This window comes from Lagenorhynchus albirostris, chromosome 3, assembly GCF_949774975.1.
Source record: "Lagenorhynchus albirostris chromosome 3, mLagAlb1.1, whole genome shotgun sequence".
In the NCBI taxonomy this organism is placed as follows: Eukaryota; Metazoa; Chordata; class Mammalia; order Artiodactyla; family Delphinidae; genus Lagenorhynchus; species Lagenorhynchus albirostris.
This window is the reverse complement of record NC_083097.1, coordinates 50,552,701-50,579,140: the sequence shown is the minus strand read 5'-3', so window position 1 is coordinate 50,579,140 and position 26,440 is coordinate 50,552,701. Positions and strand designations below refer to the sequence as shown.

At 37.6% G+C, this 26,440-nt stretch overlaps 1 protein-coding gene across 3 annotated transcripts in view; it reads right to left on the bottom strand.

Moving 5' to 3' along the window:
• Positions 1-25,957, bottom strand: part of RNF180 (ring finger protein 180) — a 281,719-nt gene extending 255,762 nt beyond the window's left edge. Inside the window, exon 1 of one of the 3 annotated variants that reach the window (XR_009539860.1) lies at positions 25,714-25,957. The gene's annotated coding sequence lies outside the window, so the exon portion shown is untranslated. The remainder of the gene's footprint in view (positions 1-25,713) is intronic. The other 2 variants (XM_060146099.1, XM_060146098.1) reach the window with 2 other exon arrangements.
• Between the last annotated feature and the right edge of the window lie 483 nt (positions 25,958-26,440).

Here is a 26,440-nt window from a genome sequence, read left to right as displayed (position 1 = left end):
ATTAAGCTTACTGGAATAGGTCAGACAGAGAAAGACAAATATGCTACCACTTATATGCGGAATCTAAAAAATAAAACAGATAAATGTATATAACAAAATAGAAACAGACCCACAGGTATAGAGAACAAACTAGTGGTTACCAGTGTGGAGAGGGAAAAGGAGAGGGGCAAGATAGGGGTATGGGATTAAGAGCTATGAACCACTATGTATAAAATAGATAAGCGACAAGGATATGTTGTACAGCACAGGGAAATATGGCCATTATTTTGTAACAACTTTGAATAAGGTATAATCTGTAAAAATACTGAATCACTATGTTGTACACCTGAAACTAATATAACATTGTAAATCAACTATACTTTAATTAAAAAAAACATACAGTCTAAGCTTTTTAAGATGTCAAAAAAGGTCCTTTAGGTAGCACAAGGGATTCTTGCAATGGAACTGTTCTGTATCTGATTGTGGTGTTGCTCACATGAATCTACACATGTGATAAAATCGCATATAACTAAATACACACACACATGAGTACATGTAACTGGTGAAATCTGAATAAAGTAGATTGTTTGAAGGGTATACAGGATTGCTCCATGAATCTGTAATTCACAATTCACAACTGAATCTACAACTATTTCAAAGTAAAAAGTCAAAAAAAACCTTTTACCGCATACATTAAAAACTCAATATTTTAAAAAGTCATAATATTTTTTACCAATTAACTGTCCTGACATACTTGTATAATCCTCTATATTTTTTCACTATATTTTTAGCTGCATGTTTTGATTGCCTCTTCATATGACAACTTTGCAATGTCTTCTACGAAGAGAATAAAAAGATCATTTAGTCTTTCCTGTTTAAAAAACAAAAAGGCCCTATACACTTTTAAAATCCAACTCCTAACTAGCTCTCAAGTCTTGGTGTCCCCTCCATGAACACTCCACACCAATACTATGCAGATCTTTGTGCATTTCCCTAAAAATACCTTTTTCGGTTTTCCCACTTTCAAATTTGCTGTTCTCTCTTCCTGTAATATCACTTCCTTTTCCTTTGACTTATTTAAGAAATATTTTTCATCCTTTAAGGCCGAGCTCAAAATTTTCTTTTACCGATGCTCCCCAGAAAACTACACTTCCTCCCTCTTCTGTGTTCCCATGGAACTTTGCATGTACCTCTACAGTAGCACTAGTCAAGTTGTATTACACTTATATGTGTGTATGTGTCCTATTAATTTAATGGTGAGGTCCTAAAAAGCACCATGTTCTATTAAAACCTGCATTTTTACAATCAAATATTGTACCTGGCACCAAAATGACAGTCAACAAGTGTTCGCTGAAATCAAATCAACGAGATCTGGCAGCTCAACTTACAAAAATTCTTTTTCCCATATCAATTATTAAGTATGCCTGCCTAACCAGTGGGGTAAAGCAAATAGAAGTCTTTTAGAGCAAGGGATGTGAGGAGCTCAAGGGAAGAAACAAAGCTGTGTTTATACATATCTGAACTTGAAAGGAGAACTGGAGACTACACTACAGTGACATATTTATAGGACATCTTAGGTGGCTTCTTTCAGAGAATTTATGCTAAAAGAAGACGTCAAACATGGTAAATGAACCTATTAACAAAATGGTAGTCTTTGAACTGATTTGAATACAGCCTGGTTGTCGGACACTAACTCAAATCCATCCTTAACTCCAGTTCCCTAGACACTAGTATGGGTTCTAGAAAAGAAGAAGCTGTATAAGTAAACAACTAAAAATCCTGTTTTTTGTTGGAGTCTAAACAATTTTGAGCAGATACACCAAATGGCTTTAACACTCTGAGGACCTGGGGGCAGCAACTAGAGAACTATCAAAGCAAACAGAGGAGTGACCTTGGGAAACAGTAAAACAACATGAAAATGAACTTACTGCTGAACACATATGAATGTCTCACAATGCTCAGAAATACTTGGAAGGACTCTGCAGAGAGTGCTGGGTTCTGAGCCAACAAATGCGAATAACAAACTATAAAATTCTGGTATTACTGTTCATATGACTGTGGTGCAACTTACAGACTGATAAGGTCTAAGAAATTCAGGTAGTCTTCCGCTTTTCTTCCAAATCCTGTTCCTCATCTCTTACTCCAGTTCTCATCAGATCAGATACGTGAGTTTTTCTAAAAGGGGGTGCTTCCTTGGGCCCTCGTTCTTCCCACCTATGTCACAGTCTTTGTTATGGTAACTTTCTTGGCTCCTGCCAAAGCCTGGTCTCTCGGACCAAGCTAGCTGCTAATACCTGCTTGATTTTCTCCATATTGCCTGCTCATAGATTTCCTCTTGCCATACTTCACTACTTATCCTGATATTCCTGTCACTTTCTAGTATTTCCTTAACACAGCTGTTATATGTAAAGTAACGCTTGGCTGAGTTATGCATACCTCTCAAATACATATTTCATTACAAAATATCAAAAAAGTCACATTTGTTAACATTACCACCAACCTCAGCCAAAACTTCTTTAATTATCGGGCAGTAGTTAAGCTCATAGCAGTGGACACAAGTTTTTCAAAGTGCTAATTTTTGTTTAAAATTCAAATTTTATCACTTGCAACAAATACCACCAAATATCCATGTCTGAATAACCATAGTTTGTCATTCAAGTAAAAATGGTGTGCTGTGGAAAGGTGGATAGTTCAGCTCTCAACTAAAACAGCTGAACAAGGGCTTTTCTTCAAGACTACCCACCATCAGCATTCAGTGTACTACAGAAGTGCTTTATGCATTCTTCCCATTTTTTTTACATGGAATATTAAAAATATGTATTGAAGAGTAAAGATTTAATAAAATCAATACTATTTACTGCTTCAATAAACAGGTTTTTTTAATAAATTTATATTTATTTATTTTTGGCTGCGTTGGGTCTTCGTTGCTGCGTGCGGGCTTTCTCTAGTTGCGGCGAGGGCTACCCTTGGTTGTGGTGTGCGGGCTTCTCATTGCAGTGGCTTCTCTTGTTGTGGAGCACAGGCTCTAGGCTTGCGGGCTCTAGAGAGCAGGCTCAGTAGTTGTGGCACATGGGCTTAGTTGCTCTGCGGCATGTGGGATCTTCCCGGACCAGGGCTTGAACCCGTGGCCCCTGCATTGGCAGGCAGATTCTTAACCACTGTGTCACCAGGGAAGCCCAGGGTTTTTTTTTTACTGCATGTGTATGGCAGTAAAGAATAAAATGGCTACTAATACTGTTTGTCACCACTGCCTTGATTCTGCTAAAGGACCAGAAGTTTTACTCTCTATTGCTTTTCCATGATTAATGAAAATGTTAACAGAGTAGAAAAGGCAAATAACATCTTAGTATTACCAAGAATAGTTTGACCTGATTCTCTGTGGTCCACCAGGGGGTGTGGCCCACATTTTGAGAACTGCTATTTCAGTTCAGCAAAACAGCTGTCCCAAAAATGTTGTCTATGAAAATCTTATTTTCCACCAATATCTTTTAAAATATCTAAGAAGGATAGGTGGGTCCCCATGGAGAAATATATTTATAACAAAATTTATAACAATTTATGAAATTTTCTATAAAGTCAACTACTGGAATTATAATCTACACAAAGACGTTTCATTCCTTCATCTGTCTTTTGCTACTTACAACTTTTTTATGGTAAAAATCAGCATTTGGCACAGGTCAAATTCTACACACCTGGGTCTCCAAGGTTTGCTCACTTTCTTTTTATTCATGGATTTAAACTTGAGATGAAGTGGACACAATATAAATTACTAAAATTTATCTAAAATTAGGAAATAAGAATAAACCAAGAAAACTTTAAAAATTGAAATAGACCTCAAATATCTTCTCCAAAACTCATAAAAAATAGGGGGGTGGTCCAGGCAAAAATGATCTAACTGGCAAATTTTACCAATTCTTTAAGAAATGGATAATCTTTGTAATTTATATAATTGTGGTGGCCAGAAAATATAAAAGGAAAATGAGCTCTGCAAATAAAACATAACCTTGATACACTAACTAGACAAGGAGATATAAAACTACACAAAGAGAGTATAAGTAAAGTACATACCAATCTATTTATGAACACAGATGATAAAATCCTAAATAAAATATTAGTCATGGAATCCATCAGTGATGTAAAAGAATACTACATTTTAGCCAAACAAGATTATTTTCAGGAATTCAAGGATGATTCAAAATGAAAAAAAAAAGGCCTATTCAATATATTTTACAAACTGTAAGATTAAAAGAAAAAAAACACAGGACCACCTCAAAAGATGCAAAATAAAACTTTTGGTAAAGTTCAACATTTAGTCATGATAAAAAGACAGCAATACTTAGCATCCTAGAAACAGAAGGAAATTTCATTAACCTGATAAAGAAAGGGCTTACTGAAAACCTTAGCAATTATAATACTTGATGGTAAAACTTTAAAAGCATTCCATGAAAATTAGGAAGAAAACAGAGACAATGATGCTATTTTTCATATTATTCAGCTTTAGAACACAACAGAAGAAAAGTAAATAAGAGGTATAAGGATTGGGAAGATTTAGTAAGTGAAAAAGAAATTAAGTGCCTGTGACACCATTTCTCTTTTTTGGGCTGCAGATGTTTCCACCTTCTTAGAACTACATTGCTCATTTCTAACGTACTATTAGTTTCTCAGTCTGGGCACTCATTATATAGGTGTGCTCACTTCGTGAAAATTCATCAAGATGTATGCTTGTGATATGTTTATTTTTCTATATGTATCTTATTTCATCAACATAACCCATGATTGCCTCTGTTTGAGAAGAGTGCATAAAGAATTCTCAACATAAAGCAATGTCTACAGTAACAATTTTCATCATCTGGTCCTGGTTACACTGTAACTGTTCATGATACATGGAAGTCAAGGAATTCCATCAACAGAAGGAATCAGAGATGTATTTTCCTATCTCTGCTTATAGGGGGACTACTTATCCACCACCAAGGAAAAAATGGAGAATGGGGAAGATGTAGGAATGTGTCCCTGCTGCTCTCTCATTATAAAAGTGACATATGTCAAAGATCAGCTTACATGTGGATAAACGGTCCCAGCTCCTTTCATGACCAAAGAATTGGTTAAATGCTAAAGAAGAGTTTGGAATCCAAATCCTACACAATTGGAAATGGGTCAAGATACAAAAATCCAATGTAAAGATCTCTCACATAGGGACAACACTTTTGTATTTTTGTATTTCATGCAAAGAATTTGAATGTGAAGTATTCCAACTTTTCTACCGTAACAGTAAAGGAAGAAAATTTTAAGCTAGTATTTTCCAGCAGCTTTATCATCTTTACATATCAATATCTAATTATTTGGGCAGAGAGAGGGAAGAATGAATAGTTAAAACATAGGAGAATTTTAGGGCTGTGGAACTATAATATAGTGGTGGGTACATGACATTATACATTTGTTAAAACCTATAGAACTATACACAGAGTGAACCCTAATGTAAACTATGGACTTTAGTTAAAAATAATACATCAACATTCAATCATCAACTGTAAAAAGTGTATCACACTAACACAAGAGGTTAATAATAGAAAAAACTGTACAGGGGAGAGGGAGTATATGAGAGCTTTCTATACTTTCTGTGCAATATTCTTGTAAAGCTAAAACTGCTCTAAAAGTGTCTTAATTAAAAATATAATTATTTTGACATATAATAGCATTATCTACTCAAAGTTATTAATATTCATTAACAAATGGGAAAGTATACTTTTGTCTTGTTTATTTAAATGATTGAAAATAGTTTTTCCTTTGAAATCTGACATTAACATTGGTTTTCCAAATGTAAGAAAAACTTCTACCTTGTCAGTATGATACCTGTTTTAGTTTACTTGGGCTGCCATAACACAATACCACAGACAGGGTAGCTTAAACAATAGAAATTTATCAGTTCTGAGATTGGAAATCTGAGATCAGGGTAACAGAAATTTTGGGTTCTAGTAAGGGCTTTCTTTCTAGCTTGCAGACAGCCACCTTCTTGCTATGTCCTCACATGGCCTTTCCTCTGTGCATGTGCACTTCTGGTGTCTCTTCCTCTTCTTATAAGGACAACAGTCCTACTAGATTAGGGCCCCGCCCTTATGAGCTCATTTAACCTTAAAGGCCCTATCTCCAAATACCATCATATTGGGGGTAAGGACTTCAATATATGGATTTGGGAGGGAGACAATTCAGTCTATAACATTCCTCCCTCTTGTCCCCAAAATTCATGTCCTTCTCACATGCAAAATATATTCACCCTATCCTAACAGTCTCAAAAGTCTTAACCCATTCCAGAATCTACTCCAAGTCCAAAGTATCATCTAAATCAAGTGTGGCTGAGACTTGAGGTATGATTCATCCTGAGGCAAAATTCCTCTAAGCTGTGAACCTGTGAAAACAGAAAAATTATGTACTTCCAAAATAAAATGGTCGGACAGGCATGGGATAGACATTCCCATTCTAAAAGGGAGAAATCAGAAAAAAGAAAGGAAGGGGTGACAGGTCCCAAGCAAGTCCAAAACCTAGGCAGGCAAACTACATTAGACTTAAGGCTCAACAATAATTCTCTTTGGTTCAATGCTTTGCCTGCTGGGGCCCACTACGGTGGTGGCTTTGTCTTCTGCCCACTGGAATGGGTGGCCTCAAGCCCTTGGCCATGGTAGGCAGCTTTGCCCTTGAGGCCATGTAGAGGGACATGGTCTGCTGAAACTGAGGGTGACTCCACTTTGAAACTCAGGAGGAGACAACTTTACCCTCTGGACCTGTGTGCTCCGGGCCTATGCAGGCAGTGGCAGTCCTGCTGATCTCTGAATTATCTTCAGGGTCACTTTTCCCTTTTCTTGAAGGATAAAACATATCTGCAGCCAATTCAGTCTAGAACAGTACCTATAAAACCCAAGCCAGTCTTCTCAATTTTGACATTATTAGAAAGCCCATGTTTTATTGTATGTCTTTCCTTTTATAGAATTCATAGAATAAAATCCTGTGAAAAATACTGAGTTCAAAATTTCTCAAAAGGTAAAAATCATGCTAGTGAACAAGAAAGAAAAATCAAAGGTGAAATGGCCAAAGAATCTGGAGCTCCCTTAACAATTACCTATATATTTCTTAAAAATTGGAACAAGGTATAAACAAAAAGCCAACAGAGGTAAAACTGATAAAAGTGTGGAAGGAGCAATGCATACCAAGTTAGAAAATAAAACACTAAACTGAATTAGCCAATTTGGACCATTTCAAGGCAAATAATATTTCTAAATTTTAGGTTTGTTTGTTTTTAAGGAAAAGCTAATGAAAATGCACTACAGATAAAGGCTGCTGTCAACCGTGACTCTCAATACCACGTTACTACACCTAAATAATGAAGCATCTATATCTCTATGTCTGCTGAAGATTGCTTTGAAAGTAGGAGGTCTATGGATACATATGTCAATGGGAGCACATTCAATGCTGATTGGATGGGATTTCTCTCTAATGTGCAAACAAACTAGACATGAGCTCTTACAAATGCCATGGAGAAAAATACAGACTGTCAGTCTTAGTCTGTTGCAATGATGATAGTAGTAAAAAGTCAGAACTATTTGAGGAAATTTGAGTATTTTCTTTATATATACACCTTTCCTGTATATATAACGTTAACAAAAATACACTGATGTCTGGCAGGATTTTGGAGAGAATAACTATTAAAATCAGAGAGAAAATTACTTGCAGAAAAGGAATATTCTATTACTGATTGAGAAATCCTGCCCATACCCCCTGGGGCCTTATATTAAAGATGTGTATATACTTGTCTTTGCTTAAAAGCACCACGTTGCATTTGTAGCCATGAGACTGAGGCACAATTTGTCACCTAAAGGTTGTAAACTGGAAGTGCTTGGTAGATTATGTCTCCATGAAATAAGAAGCAGTATTTCTTTTGTAATATAAAGAAATGTTCCCAGTGTAAAAGAAATCTTATTGTTATGTAGGACACAGTAACCTCAGAAGTCATCCACAAATGTTTTGCAGAAGTGGGCTTTGAAACCAATGATTGTTCACATAAACAGAACATCATATGTAATAACTCTGTTGGGAATAAGCTGCACAGATATTGGTTATTTTGTAAAATTGATACCATGTCAGCTCCCCCTGCTGATGTTGAATCTTCTTGATGTGTGTTGTGAACACAGAAGAACTGGAATAAAATGTGCTCAACTCCAAGCAGATACAGAAAAGAAGCATTAATAACACAGCAATCAATGGTCTGTGAAAAATTGCAAAAATATAAATAACTGAGTTTTCAAAGCAGCAGTCACTACACTTGTTTGTAAACTGTTTAAGAACACATCAGGACCCGAAAATTAATCTTACATTAGGCAGAAATTAAAACAGGGTTTTACAGATATAACTAGAGTCCTGTGGAATTTATATGCCTTACGTGGTTCAATAGATATTTTTAGAACATGTATTATTTAGGGAAAGCTGGCTTGTAATTCAGGATCCCTCTTACATTAGCTTTCAATCTTTGTCAAGGGTATCAGATACTTTACAGGTACAAATAGGAGACTGGATCAGGTGATTTCTAAACTGTCAATTCTATAATTCTAGACTTGATGGCTTCAGTGACTAAAATGGGAATTGAAGCCTCCAATTTATTAACTCTACAACTGTCTAAATCACAAATTACAGAGAGACACCTCAATTTTCTTCAATAACTGTTGGTTTACATACTTCAGGGTTGAACATGATAAAGTCAACTTCAACAACTTTAACTGTTTAAATGGTCCTGCATACACTTTAGTGTTCACATCGAGAGACATTTTTCTTGGAAAGCACCCAACTTTTGTTGACAAAGAATTATTCAGTAGTTCAAACTACCTTATCACCGTCTGGTCACCTCTACCCACCCTCCCTTTTCTTCCCTCCTACCTCCCCTGGGCTTGCTGAACTCTTAGGCATAATACAATGCATATTCCACCTTAAGGAGAAAAGGTAATATAAATTTGATGCTGTAGTAGCTACCAAGTTCTTTTACACTCTCACATAGCTTCTTAAACTACACACTACACTTGAAGTTGAACACCATCTCTTTATTCTTTTAAATTTCTCCTTTCCCCTCTTCTTTCTCACAAACATACCTCAGACACTCAGTCTTGAATGCTCACTGCAGTCTTTGAATCCAAGTGACACCTTTAAGAATTGTAAAAATATTATTGAAGAAATGTAGATACTTTGTAAATTCTGTAGTTTGATTAATTTTGCTCATTTAAACTGCTGCCACTCTGGTAAAAGAAGGAATGCACTCTAAAAATGGATGAAAGTAATAGTATGTAGCACCCAAATATTCACTTATTTCTCACATGCTACTTCCTTAGGAAGAAAATATATGAAAAGGTAGAAATTACAGAATTAATAGAGTTATGAGGAAAGCTAAAATATACTTTCAAAATGGTGTGTGTCTATTTGTTCTCATATGTAAATCTTAGAAATCACCATATGATGAGTCTACAAAGTTTTGTTCCGAGCAATAGGTATAGTCATATTTGGAGATTTTTGAGCAGACTAGGATACATCTGAACATATTTTTTAAAAACTGCCAAAATATTTCTGATTGACCAAGAAGAGGCAGTAGCATGAAGAAAATAAAACCAGGTGATTTTTTAAAATTAATTTTAACTTGCGTTTTGAGGCTACAAATATTCACTCATTCAGTGAATATTTGCTGAGAACCTACTGTTTTGTCAGGGAACACACACACAAAAAATAAAAATAAAACATGTACTGTGAACGCATATGAGAGGGTAAGAGGGGTTCTAAGCCAGTTGGGAGAGAGAGAGAAAGTAGGCAAATTTGTCAGGGTTCTCAGAGGAAAGTATCTAATTAAAGAATTGATCCTGAGGTCAATTGCAGCCTTGTTTCCCCAGGTGCTTCTCAGGCTGATTTCTTAGAATGGAAAATAAGAGCTAAAACATATTTACTTTACGTAAAATATATTAATATGATATGAAGCATGGTCTTAACTGAAAGCTGATAATAAGTAAGTTGTGGAACTCACCATGCTTTTATTGGATGGATATATTCTTTTTGATGGGTCAAGTATCAATAATCAAAAAAGGATTCAAATGAGAAATTGGTAACAAAAATAAGCACACTGGCTTCAAAACCCTTTTTTCTCCTGGGCAAAGGTGTAGTTACACAGAGATGCTTTTTGCTGGATACAGAGGCAGCTATACCAGGTTACCACAAAAGATTGCTAGATAATGGAGACAAAAAAGTAGTAGGTATCTCCTAGCAGATAAAGCACTGACCTGGAAGCTAAGAAACTTGGCTTGTTTATTTTACTTATTTATCCCATCATCTTCCCCACAAAAGGGTTTAAAGCTCTTGGCACTTTCATTGTTTGCTTCTGTCTTTCCTGAACAGCCTTTATCTTTGAATAGTTCACCTGTTACCTAAACCTCTGTCTAGTACTCATGTCACTACACCACCAGGTATTATACTAATGCGTACGTTTGTTTCTTCCTCTAAGTTGTAAGTACCCAAAGAAAGGGCATAAGCAGTATCTCAAATCTTCATAGCCCTTTATAATACCACATGATGCTTTTTACATGCCTATATATGTTGTTGATATGAATTGGAGGCAACTAATTTTCTCACTCTGGGCACTGAAAGGAAATTCTAACAGATCACATATAACCCACATTCTTCATTTCACATAAATTCACCTATGAGCCAATTCTATGACTAATTTCATTATACTGCATTACATGGGGAAAAGTCCAATTTAGAGACTAAAATATAATTAACATTTTCATATGATTCTAGATGAATCAATAGCTTGTTCTAATATACAAGGTGCTTCCAAAAGATTATGCCCCTGCACTACTAAACTCTTACTTACTCATAATTACTTAAGGTTAGAAAAGAAAAATTGGATAAAGTAGCACTTTTTTTTAAGCCACTTAGTTTCTGGTATTTTTTTCATTTACATTATGGTTTATTACAGGATAGTGAATATAGTTCCCTGGGGGATACAGTATGACCTTGTTGTTTATCTATTTTATGTATAGTAGTTTAAAGTAGCACTTTTTATTTTTTATTTATTTATTTATTTTGTGGTACGCGGGCCTCTCACTGTTGCGGCCTCTCCCGTTGCGGAGCACAGGCTCCGTACGCGCAGGCTCAGCGGCCATGGCTCACGGACCCAGCCGCTCCGCGGCATGTGGGATCCTCCCGGACCGGGGCACGAACCCGTGTCCCCTGCATCGGCAGGTGGACTCTCAACCACTGCGCCACCAGGGGAGGCCCAAAAGTAGCACTTTTTAAATGGCTTACTAGATTTAGTTTTAAATAAGATTCTGAGTATAAAGCAGAAATGTGGTTATGAAACTATCAATTTAACTCTCCTACTAGATAAACTCCATTATAATGGAAAAATGTTGCTACAGTAATCCAGCCAAAAGATAAGGCCCAGATTGGGGTGATAGCAGCAGTAGTGGTAAATAATGGTCAAATTCTGGATATACACTGAAGGTAGAACAAACAGGATTTCCAGACAGACTGAATATGGGGTCTAAGAGAAAGAGGAATCAAGGATGGCTCCAAATCTTTGGGCATGAGCAACTGTAAGGATGGAACTGCCATCAACTGATATGGGGACAGATGCAGGTGGAACAGAAAGGGCAGATCAGGAGTTCAGTTTTGGATGTATTAAGTTTGAGATGTCTATTTAACTTTCACAAAGAACTGTTAAGTGTAAGCTGGATTCAAGAATCTGGAGTTCTGAAGGGTGTCTGAGCAGGAGCTTTAAATGTGGGCAGGTTCTCTAAAGCCATGAAAATGGATGAGATCTATAAGGTTGTAAGTATGGATAGAGAAGAGAACAAAATCCTGAGCCCCCGGGCTCATATAAATTTTCTGGGGATCTAAACTTCCTCTCAGTTATGTCTATTAACTTTCACTCATTTCCCCCTGAGTTTTGTAATTTTGGAGTATGAATTCATCTTTACCATGAGACAACTATGGGACCTTGTTTGAGGACCTGCCCCTCCAGGAAGAACAGTTTCACACTGTATCTGCCAGATGCTTGAGGAACATCACCAGCAGAGGAATAGCTTTTAGGTAAGTTTCTCAGTTTGGGGCTCCTTGGCTCACCCTGTTAGTATTCAATATAAATCCAAGTACTAAAATCTGAAGTTAAGGATTCTCAGGTGATTTGAAGGATGTCAGAATTAAAAATGAATAAATATAGGAAAATAATCTACAGACTATTTCGGGGTGAACAAGTAGTTGGTGAGGAAAAATTCTTCAGTTTAAAGGTATCATGCTAATAAATATAGGATGATTAATACAATCACCATTTACAACCCCTAATGAAATGATGGATTTAAGGGAAAGAAATCAATGGATACTAAAAACATTTGGAAAAAAGGATGATGGAGCATTTTATAATGTATGTGTAAGGCTGTTACCACCTGAACTCAAAGATCAATCTTAACATCACACGAAAACAGGACAACTATACTGGTTTGCTAGGGTTACCATAACAAAATACAACCGACTGGATGGCTTTAACAACAGACTTTTTTTTTTTTCCACAGTCTGGAGACTAGAAGTCTAAGATCAAGGGGCCATCAGGGTTGGTTTCTTCTGAGCCTCTCTCCTTGGATGTTAGATGGCTGCCTTCTCATGTGTCCTCACATGATCTTTCTTCTGTAGGCACACACCCTGGTGTCTCTTTGCAAGTCCAAATTTCCCCTACTTATAAAGACACTAGCCAGATTGGATTGAGTCCACCCAAACAGCCTCATTCCAACATAATCACCCTTTAAAGGCCTTATCTCCAAATACAGTCACAGCCTGAGGTACCTACTGGGAATTAGCTCTTCAGTATATGAATTTGGGGGGATACAATTCACGTTATAACAACAACCAAACATCTTGTGCCTCCTGATGTAATGCAGCTGAAAATACTGAGCACCATCTCTAAAGTATTCTTAAAATAATAATAATAACCTGAACTGAATCAAACCTCTAAATCTAAGAACCACTTTATTTACTACATGAATAGAGGAATGTTGCAATGACACCGTGAGGCTACAACTAGCCAAATACAACTTGGTTTTTTCAAAAAATAAATTAATTTTAAAAGAGGGAGGAGAAACTTAAGAGATTTAAGATGTCTAACAAATGCAATGTGTAGACCTTGTTTGAATCTTGATTCAAACAAATCAACTGTAAAAAAATATTTTTGAGACAACCAGAGAAAATTATACATGAACTAGGTATTAGATGATATTAAAGAACTGTTCATTTTGTTGGACATAATATATAAAACTGTTGCTGTTTTTTAAAGGTCCTTAGGCTAGAGATAAATATTCTAATTTTGAGTATTTACAGGCAAAATTGTATAATGTAGAAACAAATTTTATATAATGCAGAAAAAAGAAACAAGAATGGAAGAATAATAATAACTATTAAAGCTGGTTGATGGATACATGATGATTCATTATGCCATTCCTCTATTTTTGTGTATGTCTGAAATTTTTCATAAAAAGTTTCTTTTTATAAAAACTGAACAAACAGAATTTTCAGATGAGACTTTTCTCTACCATCTACTCAGAGACTAAGCCAATACAGACTTCCTCGTAATCTCTGTGTCCGTGGATGCCGTTTTTTTTTAATCTACTGTTTTACTGAAAATGTTACCCTTCCCAAGTCCTGGCTTTACTCAGGGGTCTCAGTTCCCAACTGCCTGCCTTATGTGTACCCAAGGCCTTGGCCTCCTGTATAACTATGAGTATATTAGTGAGCCTAGCAACCTCACTCTAACACTAAGGGTAGTTTTTATGTCATGTGTCTGTTGCCAAGCTCTCTCCACCTTTCTTCTTCTTTTTAGCTCCTGGGCTTTCTTTTACTTTGTTACAAGCTCATCTATGCATTTATGTAGTATATATCAAATATCTGTAGAGAAGTTCTAGTATTTGTAGCATAGGTTTTCAGGTTATCATAACCAGAAGACTCCCCTCTGTTAACCACTGCAAGAAAAACTTCTAATTCCAGTTATTTGGCAATGTCACTCAGAGTTATGGTCATGTTCCTTAGGATTTGTTCTGAAAACATCAGAATTCTGAAGGGAAGGGGCAAAGGGAGAGAGGGGGATTAAAGTGGACTGAGGACAAAAGATACCTTGCCAGCTTTTTCAAAAAGGTAGAATGGGACAGAATCTCTCTAACAGGCCAAGGAAGAAATACGTGAAGAGGAAAATATTTCACCCCATATGCTCTATAAACAATAAGCAAATGTGTGACCTCAAAAATTCTAGGCCAAGGGCTTCCCTGGTGGCGCAGTGGTTGAGAGTCCGCCTGCCAATGCAGGGGTACGTGGGTTTGTGCCCCGGACCGGCAAGATCCCACATGCCGCGGATAGGCTGGGCCCGTGAGCCATGGCCGCTGAGCCTGTGCGTTGTACCGCAAAAAAAAAAAATAAAAATTCTAGGCCAAAAATTATGGTTCTAATCACCAAGGCTTTACTTTTTGAAAATCTGAAGCATTTTATCTTCCACACTGAAGGCAGAGCCCTTGTTGAAAACACATAACAGATCATTACTTTCCTGCACCCTTCAGGGGCTTCCCAGTGCTCTGCTGACCAGGCTGCTGTCTGTCCTCAGTCCCAGTCTGCTCTACAGGCCCGCAGTCCAGACTTCTTTCCACTCCTCCACTCCACTGGCTCACTCCCCCTGCTCCTACCCCTGGATCCCTGGAAAGTTTGCCCCTGGCCTCCAGGGAATAGAGCCATATCCTTCAAGTCTCAGCTTAAATGCCTCTCCCTGGAGAAGAAAGGGGAGTGGGTCTTCCTTGACCTATTTTTTCCCCCAATGACCTTTCCAATTCTCCTTCAGAACATTCATCATGCTTTTAATTACTTGTTCCATGTCTGTCTTTCTTGCTGAGTTGCAAACTCCTTAACAGTTTATAACAGTGCTAGCACAGTGTTGGGCATTAATCAGTTGAATGAATGAGTGAATAAGTAAGCAAGCATAAGCAAGACATTCTTATGCATTCAAAAAAAGGCATTCTTTCCTTACTCTGCTTAAAGTCAGGATACAACTTATTGGCATCACCAGGGTAAATTTAGCAAACACCACCAAAGGAAGCTGGTCTCAGCCTTTTAATGATGTTATAGAGACTGAATTTTAGAAGCTCCATTTTAGAATATGATCTGAGCTTCATGACATCTTATGTGGTTTGATGACTATATGTCACTGGATGTGTTCAAATTATTTATAATCCTCTTTATGAAGCTATCCATCAGAAAATAGTACTTTTCTCTTTTTAATTAGCAATGGGACAGAAATTACTCTCCATATTTTTTAAACTAAAATCTCTACATATAAAACATGAATTCAAGGGGTTGGAATTATTTTACATACTACTACTATTTTTGAAGACAGTGATTACTAAATGGCATTAGCTCCTTTAATCATCAGGACATTCCTGTGAAGTAGGGATTGTTAACTCCGTTTTATAAATGAGGGAACTGAGGCTTAGAGAAGTAAAGTAACTTCCCAAACTATCTCCATCATTTTATAAGGAGGAAGTTCCTATTTCTAGAATCTTGAGATTTCTAAGGACAAGAGCAGTGAGGTTGACTGACGTCCTTACAGAGAGTTCAAAGTTGGGAAGGGGGAAAGTGCTCTCTATTAAGTCACTTACTGGAACAGAGAAGGCAACAAACATCATTGGCTGCCCTTCCTCTATCTGCTGGCATTTTAGGTGACTACACTAAGAAAAGCAGAAGGTAAGGCATAGAAGCAGTAACTAGGTCTAAGCTTCAAGATCTATATTGTCGTGATCAGCTTTTGGGTGACATCAGAAATACACTTCTTTAGCCATTCTAAAAATAAATCAGGGCTCAATAAGTTAACAAGAGTCCACAAAAAATGCACACACTCCTATCTAACCATATGAATTTTAGTGCATTTTACTTTTAACATTTGCTTTGCCTTTGCTTACTCCCCGCTTTTTTGGAATTACAGAATCTACATCATGATATACCCAATTTGCTATCATTTATTCTCCTGTTCTTATAAGTTTACCACTGTCTGGCAGCAAATGTTTCTGCAGACAGCTATTCTAAATAGTCCTTCAGCATGGATCTCCATGGAATTCAGTGATACTTAGATGGTGTGCTAAGATGAAGATTTGGTTTATAATCCTGAAACAGCCATGCTGCACCAGTTGTTTCTTCTGTCTTCCCATTCAGTGAGGTCCTTAGATGTTTCTGTCTTCTTTAAATGTTTCCAGATTTGACAAATTAATTTGTGCTCATTGATACAATGGAATATTATATAGCAATGAAAGTTGATAAACTAAAGCTACATGTATGTAGAAAAAATTCTGCCTGCCTCTAGGTTTTTAGAGGCTCCTGAAATAGGCAGGGTTTAGCCTGCCTTCTTTAAATGTTTCCAGACATCTAAGGCACTTAACCTATCCTACATTCTGAACAGCTATTCTGACTCTCAGTAAATCCAATATCCTCAGTTTCACAACAAAACTTTTAATGGTGATTAGTAAGATCCCCTAACAAAATTGATTTAATTAGTGAAATTTCTTTCTTTAAAGTTCAATTTTTTGAGAATAACATTATTTAAGAAAGTAGCCATTGCACTTTACCCTTCACACAAAATCTTATAAGGAACCTCAAAAGATCAACGTGATAAAAACAATGAGGGGGTTAAATATTTCACTGTTTGCAGAACCCCTGAACACAAATTGAGCACTAGGGATATAAAATACCATATTCATGTGACTAATATATATCAAGTCTGAAATTTATGTCACATTCTAATTCCTTTCAATAATAAATCTTCCTTTGTCCCACAGTATTTCAGAGGTTTCATTTTAGATTGCTTTATTACTTTTTCTTTCTATACATTTCAATCATGGGGGGGGGATCTACTGAGACTTAGTGTTAAACAGACAAGGTGAGGAAATTACCCATGGTCACTTTTCTGCCCACCTGCTCAGATCTACAGTGGCAGAGCTTGCTGATACACAAAGCACTCAGTCCAGTTTCCCTAACAGGCCTTCACCACCTGGTCCTCTGTTCTCTACTCTGTTCTTCACAAGGGGCATCTTGCACTATCTTTTATTGCCTGTTTCTCTGGGAGAGGAACTGGCGTGACCCGTGATGCTGCTATGTATTATTACCAGGGTTCTGTGTGTCTCAGGTCTCCAGATGCTCTGCAGCACCCACCACAAACGCCTTACATTCTGCCTAGTGGCTTCTTGGAATTTGCTGGGAACCCAGAAAGTGAATTGCCTGAATTTATCAGGCAGTCTGTATCAAGAGGTGAGGGTGGAATAGGGATTTGCAGGTGCTGATGTAGAGAAATTCCCTTCAATCGAGGACAATCTGCTTCTTAATTAAGGTTACTTCCCCCCAGCTTTAGTGTTTTAGGAGTTTTTTGCTTTTTAGTTTTGCGGTGAGTTTCCATTTTATTCTACATTTTCATAGGAGCTTTAAGAAAAATGAGAAAAAGCTACATTGGAAGCTGCTATTTAGATGCTGTTTTTGAACTGGGAAACTTTTTTACACAAATTGTTAAGGATTAATAATTTTATGTATATTCCAGTGATAAACTGTGGCATGTTTATTTCTTCATTTATTTATTTATACTCTATCTAGAAGGAATTTATGAACGTAAGGAAGAGAGCTGCAAACCTTAGAAAGACCAAGGTTATGACGACATGTTGAGTCATAAAACTGTTTCAAAACACAGAGCAAAATACTGAAAATTTTTAAATACTGATATCTTTTAAAACTTCAGTATAAGAAAATACAAACAAAATTAAGAGACAACCCACAGACAGGAAGAAGAAACTTATAAATATAAGCAAATGATTAATATCTACAATGGATTCTACAATACAAATTTTTAAAAAGATAAATCTCCAACAGAAAAATTAACACAGAATATAAAATCACTATTGCCAGAAGAGGAAACCCAAATGGCCAACAATCATATGAAAAGTGCTCAACTTCACCAGAAATTAGGAAAATTAAAATTAAAACAAGATACCATTTCATGCCCATCACAAGTCTGACAAGACCAAGTGTAAACATAATACAAAGCAACAACAAAAATCTCATAAACCACTATGGGGAAGTATAACTAGACACAAGCATTTCAGAAAGCATTTTGGCAAGATCTGCTAAGACAGAACGTGTATATGTGGGTCTGCAGTTCTACTTCTAGGTTTTTATGTACTTAAGGAAATATTATATCATAAAAGAATGTTCACTTTCGCAACATTTTGTAGTAGCAGAAAATTAGAAACAACCAACGTTTCATCAATAGGAGATTTGACAAATTAATTTGTGCTCATTGATACAATGGAATATTATATAGCAATGAAAGTTGATAAACTAAAGCTATATGTATGTAGAAAAAATTCCAAAGTATGTTAAACAAGGAAAAAAAAGGCTGCAGAAATATACATGGTAAAGAATAAAACACACAGCATAGTAATAGCTACAAAAAATTAAAGCATGCGCAACAATGTTTTAGTTTGTTTACTGATACATGTATATATAGCAAAAGTATAAAAACATGAATGGAAATGATAAATACCAAGTTTGGATAATGGTAACCTCTTCAAAGGGATCTAAGGGGGGCTTAAATTTTATGTGTAATGTATTTTTTCTTAAAAAAATCAGAAAATAATAAAATGTTAATATAAGGTTACATGGTGGAAACATGAGTGTTCATTACATTATTCTCTATACTGTATATTTAAAAGGTTTTATATCTATATTTAAAAATTTAAATTCATTTGCCTTAATAATATGGAAACCACATATTTTGCATCCTATATCATGAGCACCTCTCAATATGAAAAATCTAAAACATCTTTTTTGCTTTGAAGAGTCCATAAAGCAGCATTAGCTTTCCCTTAATTACTGAGGAGTGCTACATGTACATTAAACGGGGAGGGGGAAACTATGACCAAAATGATTACCTGTGCTAGTGCTTCCCACATTTGTGCATCTGAAATATCTGAAAGCTTTTTAAAAGAACAGATGTTCAAGATTTATCTTAAACCTGCTTGAAACAGAGTATCTGCAATGAGAACCATATACAACAAGACTGAAAACCACTTATCTATGAAAATGGCACAAAGAGAAAAATGAGCAATCCTGACTAATTCAGACAAATCATGTGGTTAGAATGGTGATGGGGCAGTTTTCCCAATGACTATGCAGAAGTTCTGTGTCTCCCACCTGGGCACTGTACAAGCAAAACACAAAATATGAAAAAATGAAATCACTGAGAAGACATGCATAACGATACCACACCAGCTAACACCACAAAAGAGGGACAGTGGTTCTTATGAAATGCATCAATCATAAAATAAAGTGTTCTTGGATGTTAGTAACTGAATTAGACTAAAAAGAAACAGGTATGCCTTTTATGAAATAACGACAGCACAAAAAGGCTTACGTAACTGTAATCAAAACACTCTCTAGATGATATGATTATAGCACTGGATATTCTTTGCCTCCCTCGCCCCCCACTCCAGAGGTACTTTCCACCCTACCTTGCTCTATTTCCCAGGAGGCTGACTTTTGACCTGCAAAAATAGGGCCCCCTAATCTTCTGCCTTCCAGTTGGATTTGCCAGTGGGAAGCACCACCAGGAAATCAGAGGGCTGGAAGAGAGTGAAGCTGGGGTGTTTATTTCCCCATCCTTCCCAATCACAGAAAGGCCGGAGGTCTAGTCAGGCAGCATTCCCCACATAGCTACCCTCTCTGGGTTTCAGTCATGATCCAATTCTCTCACCCCTTCAGGTCTAGGGATGATAATGGTTCCCACTATTGTTAGTCCTGAGATGCTTCACCATCCACTGTTGGTTTATTTTAACCCAGGAACACTTTTAATATTAATCTTCTGAACTACTCCATTTTGAGCCTGCTATGTATTTTCTACCAGAACACTGACACAATTATGAAGCATGAAGATATTCTACCCTACTCTCTTAAGTAATACATCTTTTGTAGATCTAACCTTACAAGTTGAATATGCCCAGCTAGTATGCAGAGTTATAGGTGCTATACATGATTCAAGAAAATATATATCGAATATTTGACCTGTGCCTTAGAGGGAAAAAAAACTAGGTGGAAAACAAATTCATTCCTACTCCTGGGCATATATCCAGAGAAAACCATAATTCGAAAAGATACATATACCCCAATGTTCACTGTAGCACTATTTACAATAGCCAGGACATGGAAGCAACCTAAATGTCCATCAAAGGAAGAATGGTAAAGAAGATGTGGTACATATATACAATAGAATATCAGCCATAAATAAAGAACGAAATCATGCCACTTGCAGTGACATGGATGGACCTAGAGATTGTCATACTGAGTGAAGTCAGATGGATATCACATGATATCGCTTACATGTGGAATCTAAAAGAAATGGTACAAATGAACTTATTTACAAAACAGAAATAGAGTCACAGATGTAGGAAACAAACTTATGATTACCAGGGACGGGGGGAGGGATAAATTGAGAGATTGGGATTGACAAACACACACTACTATACATAAAATAGATAATAAGAACCTACCGTATAGCACAGGGAAGTCTACTCAATACTCTACAATAACCTATATGGGAAAAGAATCTAAAAAGGAGTGGATATACATGTATGTGTAACTGATTCACTTTGCTGTATAGCAGAAACTAACACAACATTGTAAATCAACTATACTCCAATAAAAATAAGTTAAAAAAACAAACAAATTCAAGGCCAAAATAAAAGAAATTATCAAAAACAGAGAGTAATTAACAAATAGAAAGATATGGTAAACTGAAAACAAGAAATAGGGAGTTAGGGAAGGATTTCTGGGAAAAAAGTAGTATTCCATCTGGGTCTTAAAGGGTAAGAGAGAATTTAGATAGCATTAGCAAGTAGAATGGAGAGGAATGGGCATCTTGAGCAAAGAAAATAATATAAGCCAAAACACTAAATTGGGAAAGGGTATGGTTGTTGGGTGAGCAAAAAGTATAATGTCAGATTAGAGTAGAGCAAGCTTTATTTAGGACTCTACAGCCTTAGCTAGTTCTAAGTCAGACAGGTGAAACTATACAAATATTAATTATACAATTTATATATCTTCCAGGAGACCAATGGTCTGGGAACGAATAAAACCAAAAATTCAAGCAGAATATGGCTTACCTTAGTTTTAATTTCTAACTCTATTAAATAAACTTTAACACAGTCCCCAATTTACTCATTATACAATGGGCCCACATATCTATACTATTCATCCCATGCTGCCTAAATTGGTGTTCATATTTCAATTCTGGCTCGTCGGAAAATTTTTTTCACCAGGCTTATGAATAGGCCAGGAGATTCTCAATCAGAATATGCCTCATGCTTATCTCAGCAATTTTATGAAAGATGTTTTGAAGTTGCTTTTAAAATCTGTGCTAATGACCTACTGCTTGTTTCTAAGGTTTTTCCACCAGTTACATCAGGGAAAGAGATTACAGAACTTGAAGGCAGTTCTATTATTAATAATCTCTAATATTTCTGCTTGCTACAGAGAAATTTATCAAGACAAAAAAAAATGCAACAGCTCCAGTTTCCTCAGCTACATTTTGTAAAAGGCTCACCATTCAAGTCATTTCCTCAAATATTTTCTAAAATAAGAAAAGCAACAAAACATCTTGTTAATTATGTGGTTAATGTTTACTGTACCAAAGATACTTAGCTTTGGTTAATATAATATTATTTTTGTACACATTATTTTATACTAGGGCCAAAAGAAGATATTTTAATGTGGCATCTTTATGTCACCATTTTATTGGGGACTGCCTACTTATTGGGGCTGTTTTGATGCAGGGAATTCTGAAGAGACCTCAAAAATGAACTATTAACCTTCCAAAACAAGAAAAAAATTCATGTTATACATGAAACAGATATTCTCATCCCTTCCCTCTGCTGTCTTCCTTTCTGAACCAACTACTTTCCACCCAAAGGTGGCAATTAAAGATGAAGTAAGGTCAGAGATTAGAGTGAGGGTCAGAGGCAAGGTACACTTCATCAATGGAATGAGATGGGCATGGACCAATACCAGGGAGACAAACCCCTGTATATAACCAGAAGGTAATGTTTACCATCACAGTTGCTCATCTTAGAAAGGGCCATGCTAGGGGAAAATTTCTGCTTGCCAGCTGGTAATTTATTTGTCACTTCAGTAATCTGCATATCAAAATAGGTGATTTCTTTCAAAGTTACCATTTACTCTCATTTAAAAAGAGAGACTTGGCTGCTAAGTAATGGAACTTTTTTCCATTTGAATATCAAAAGGATAATACCCCTTCTTTTCATATGCTCCTTATTATGTATTTATTATTCAATGGAATGGAATGGGGTATATTTGCAGCCACAATACTATCCCTGTTCTCAAGCTATTGACTGCATGGAAAATTCCCTACTTCTGATCCCTCAGAAATGATTTCATATGTTTATCATAAAACTCCTGCTTGATGACTTTAGAGGACTAGGCCAATATCTCCTTAACTGCTAATATAGTTATAACAGACTTCTGACACTTATATGATATATAATATGTATAATACAGATACAAAATTTTCAGACAATCCAGAAATGAAGAAAATGAACATATCCAGTAATTGGTGTGATCAAGAAAATCTCTCCCACACACAACTTGCTAATGATTTTTTTGAAAATAGCAATTTCGCATTTTGATGAGGCCATTTCGACCTAGCTATATTACACTCAAAACATATAATGTGGAGCTAAATTTTGATTCTAAATTATTATAAAGATTTACACTTGCATGTATGTGAAGTTCAATTTTTCATATGAAATACAGCCACAACTTAATACAGTTCCAGTATTATATGTGGTTTACTTAATGTATTCTACTTGAATAAATAATTGATAGGTTGCAATCCAAATTATTACTTTCAAAATGTTTAACAATATGCAAATGTACACATAGATATACATATATGTATTACAAATGTATACAAACCTACAAGTAAGCAGTGCCCATTTCAGAGTAGTCACTCTGGGAAGGTTACTTCTAATAATCTTGCCATTAATTAAAACTATTTTTTAAAAGATCTTTTGATGTGGACCATTTTTAAAGACTTAATTTGTTACAATATTGCTTCTGTTTTATGTTTTTTTTGTTTTTTGGCCCCAAGGCATGTGGGATCTTAGCTCCCTGACCACGGATTGAACCTGCACCCCCTGCATTGGAAGGCGAAGTCTTAACCACTGGACTGCCAGGGAAGTCCCAAAACTATTTTTAAAACACCCTTTCAAAATTGTCTTCATAGCCTTCGTGGTAACTGTTTAAATATCCTTAATAGCAGTAAAATCTTGAAGATAGAGCTGAGTTTTGCAACCATGCAGAAATCATTCTGCCAAGTTTAGCAAATAAAAGAGATGTTCAAACTGAGTTACATAGTTTTTGATTATAAAATATAAACCAAAGACAAGTAGTTATAAAAGAGATTCTAAAATCATGTTTTTATGTTGCTTGTAAATCAACTAAATTTTTCAAATATTCAAAGTAATTGTGAATAGCAGCAGCACTTTTGGAACAAGTATTTAGCCTCCTAAAATAACTACCTGAAATGACCACTCTAAAAAAAACATAACTGACAGCATGTTTGGGGGAAGAGGTAGTGTTTCATGACCCTATAGTCACACTTCGAAGTCACAAAGCAGCTTTCTTCCAAGGGGTTTAAAATATTTTCCAGACACTACTTCATTAATTCTCCAAATATCCCTTTATGAGAGCTAGGACAGATTATCATTCTTTTTTTTCCAGAGTGCTGAGTGAAGATGGTGTAAGGGAAAGAGAACCGTGTTTATTCCATGAGTCAGTAATTAAGTCTAGTCATACTGTGCCCTAAAATGTGTGCTATGTAGTTAGCAAAATTTAACTGAACTTTTTTAGCTTTATTCTGTTTGATAAAAAGGCATTATATGAGGTAGATGTGTCATAAAATATTACAGGGATTAAAATGATTATTAATTCATACTTGACTGGAAGAATTATTGCTTGATGTACAGGAGTTACTTATTAAAGAAGCTAGTGTCTATCCTCAGATACACTAATAAAAGCCTAATTAAGTCTATTTTATCAAGGAAAAAAAGCTTGTTTTTTTAAAGACTCTTTTCCTTGAATTTTAGAAGAAAAAATGTCTTCACTTTGAAAGACCAAATATATAAATGAAACAAACGAAGAAAAATGGGGCAATAAAAGATCTATTGGCAAAATCATTTAAGAGCAAACCCTAGGGAAATAGGTAAATTGTCGATGGCTCTGGAGAGAGAGCCCAACATAATATGCACATGATTACAAGTTAATTTTCATTGAAATTATTAAAATGATTATTCTTCTAAATGTTTAATTCTTTTGTATGAGAAAAGAAAACTTGCTGCTCAGGCATACCACGATTCCTCTTATTCATTAAATAAACATTTAGGGTCTCTGCTATGATAATCACTAGGTATACTGGGGCTCCCAGTGGCCCCATTTTTATATGGGAGATTAATGGTTTGACAGATGAAAAGACAAACAAATTTAGTCCTTACTACGATTCCAGTGATCCTATTCAACAAATGGAATGATTCTGGTCTTTTAAGTATCACTTTTAGGGGTACTAGTCCAGGAATATGAAAGGGCTCAACTCTATTTTTTTAAAGAAAGGTTTTAGTAATTAATGAGTAAATAAAAATACGCCTATTAGAGGGGCACTCAGCGCTACATTTTGTTTGAGGTTGAGTGACTGACCGGACTGAGGTCAACTCTCAGATAAGCTCTAATCACAGCTCCCACAAGGGCTGCCTACTTATTTTTGAAATAATCACTTTTCCTCATGGGTGCCTTAGCTGTCTGGTCTATAAAATGGGTAACTTAATAGTAACCTGTCCACACAGTGCTCCTTTGAAATTGACTAATGAATGGTCTCCCAGGTGTTAAAACTATTAGATGCTACAAAAATACTGAGTACTGTCTCGAAAAGAACTCGGTGATATACACATTAGAGCTAATGAGGGCACTAATAATAAATCCCCGCCACCCTATGGACCCTCTCCCCACCTCCGCCCCGCTGCATTTCAGAGCTTACCCATGACCTCTGCCTGACAACAGGTCTGTACACTCCGGACCCGAGGCTGCAACAAAAGCAGCTGAAACGCCGATACCGAAATGGACCAGACAAAAGAAAGTGGGTCTGTGCGAAGGGAACGGGCCGTGGGAGGGGGTGTGTGCCGACTCTCCCCACAAGCTCTGAGATGAAACCGGACACAGCGCCTCAACTCCCACCTGGAGGGCGGCCCACACCGGCCCCGCGGCGCCCCACCGCCGCCCCGCACGCCCCCGCACGCCCCAGGCGCCGCCCGGCTCACGTTTCCAGACCCCGTGTAATTCCACCCTCCCTCCGGATCGCGCCCCGAGGCCGCCGCCGCCGCCGCCGCCCCGCAAGCCTCAGGTGCGAAAGTTAAACCGCCTCCGCATCACCTGAGGCCGCGCCGGGAAGCGGCCGGGCCAGCCCAGCCCAGCCTTCTGCGCGTCCTCCCTGCGCGAGCGTGGGGCCCGAGCCGCCGCGGCCAGGCAGGGCCGGGCCGAGACCAGACCCTCGGGCGGCCGCACCCCGCCGGGCTCCAAGCCGTCGGCCCTCACCTGCGACCGCGTCCCGGAGCCGTCCGCTCCGCGCGTCGTCCCGGAGCGCCTGGCCGCCCGCAGCCCGGCTCTGAGGACTCGCGGCGGCAGCTCCGGCGGCGGCGGCGGCTCTGTTGGCGGCGATGCAGGTTCAGCGAGACGGGAAGCGACAGGAGCCAAACCCCGCGGAAAGCGCTCGAGCTGCGCCGGCGGCCCGGAGCCCGCGGCCTCGGTCTCGCCTCACGGGCGCTCCCCGCCGCCTCCAGCTCTGCGCACCCACCTCAGCAGGTTCCGGCCCGAGCCGCGCGTGGGCGGCGCCCCGCCCCGACCCTTAGCAGCCCTGCCAGCAGCGCCAGCTGCGCCGGGCCGGGCGGCACCGAGGGAAAGTTGTGCTCTCTGGTCAACCTTTTACCAGAGCAAAAGAAGTTGCGAGTGCCTGCTTCTCCCGTGGCCTCACCCAGCCCCTCCTGTAGTTCAGAGCTCCGAGCCCACCTGCTGAGCCCATTACCTGCTCAGATCGGCTGGCATCCCCCGACCCATCTCCACGCCTAGACTTTTCCTAAGGCAGCGCCACTATCTGAGTTTACTTTTCCCTCCTGATGTCACTGTCCTAGTTGCTTACCTTCTTATGCCTAAAGTTCCATCCAAGTGCAACTGGGATTAACTACTAAAGTGTTTTTGTTTCCACTCTTGACAAATTACAGTTGGTAGGTGAGTTCATGACCCGCGGTAAATCAAAAGCGCTTAG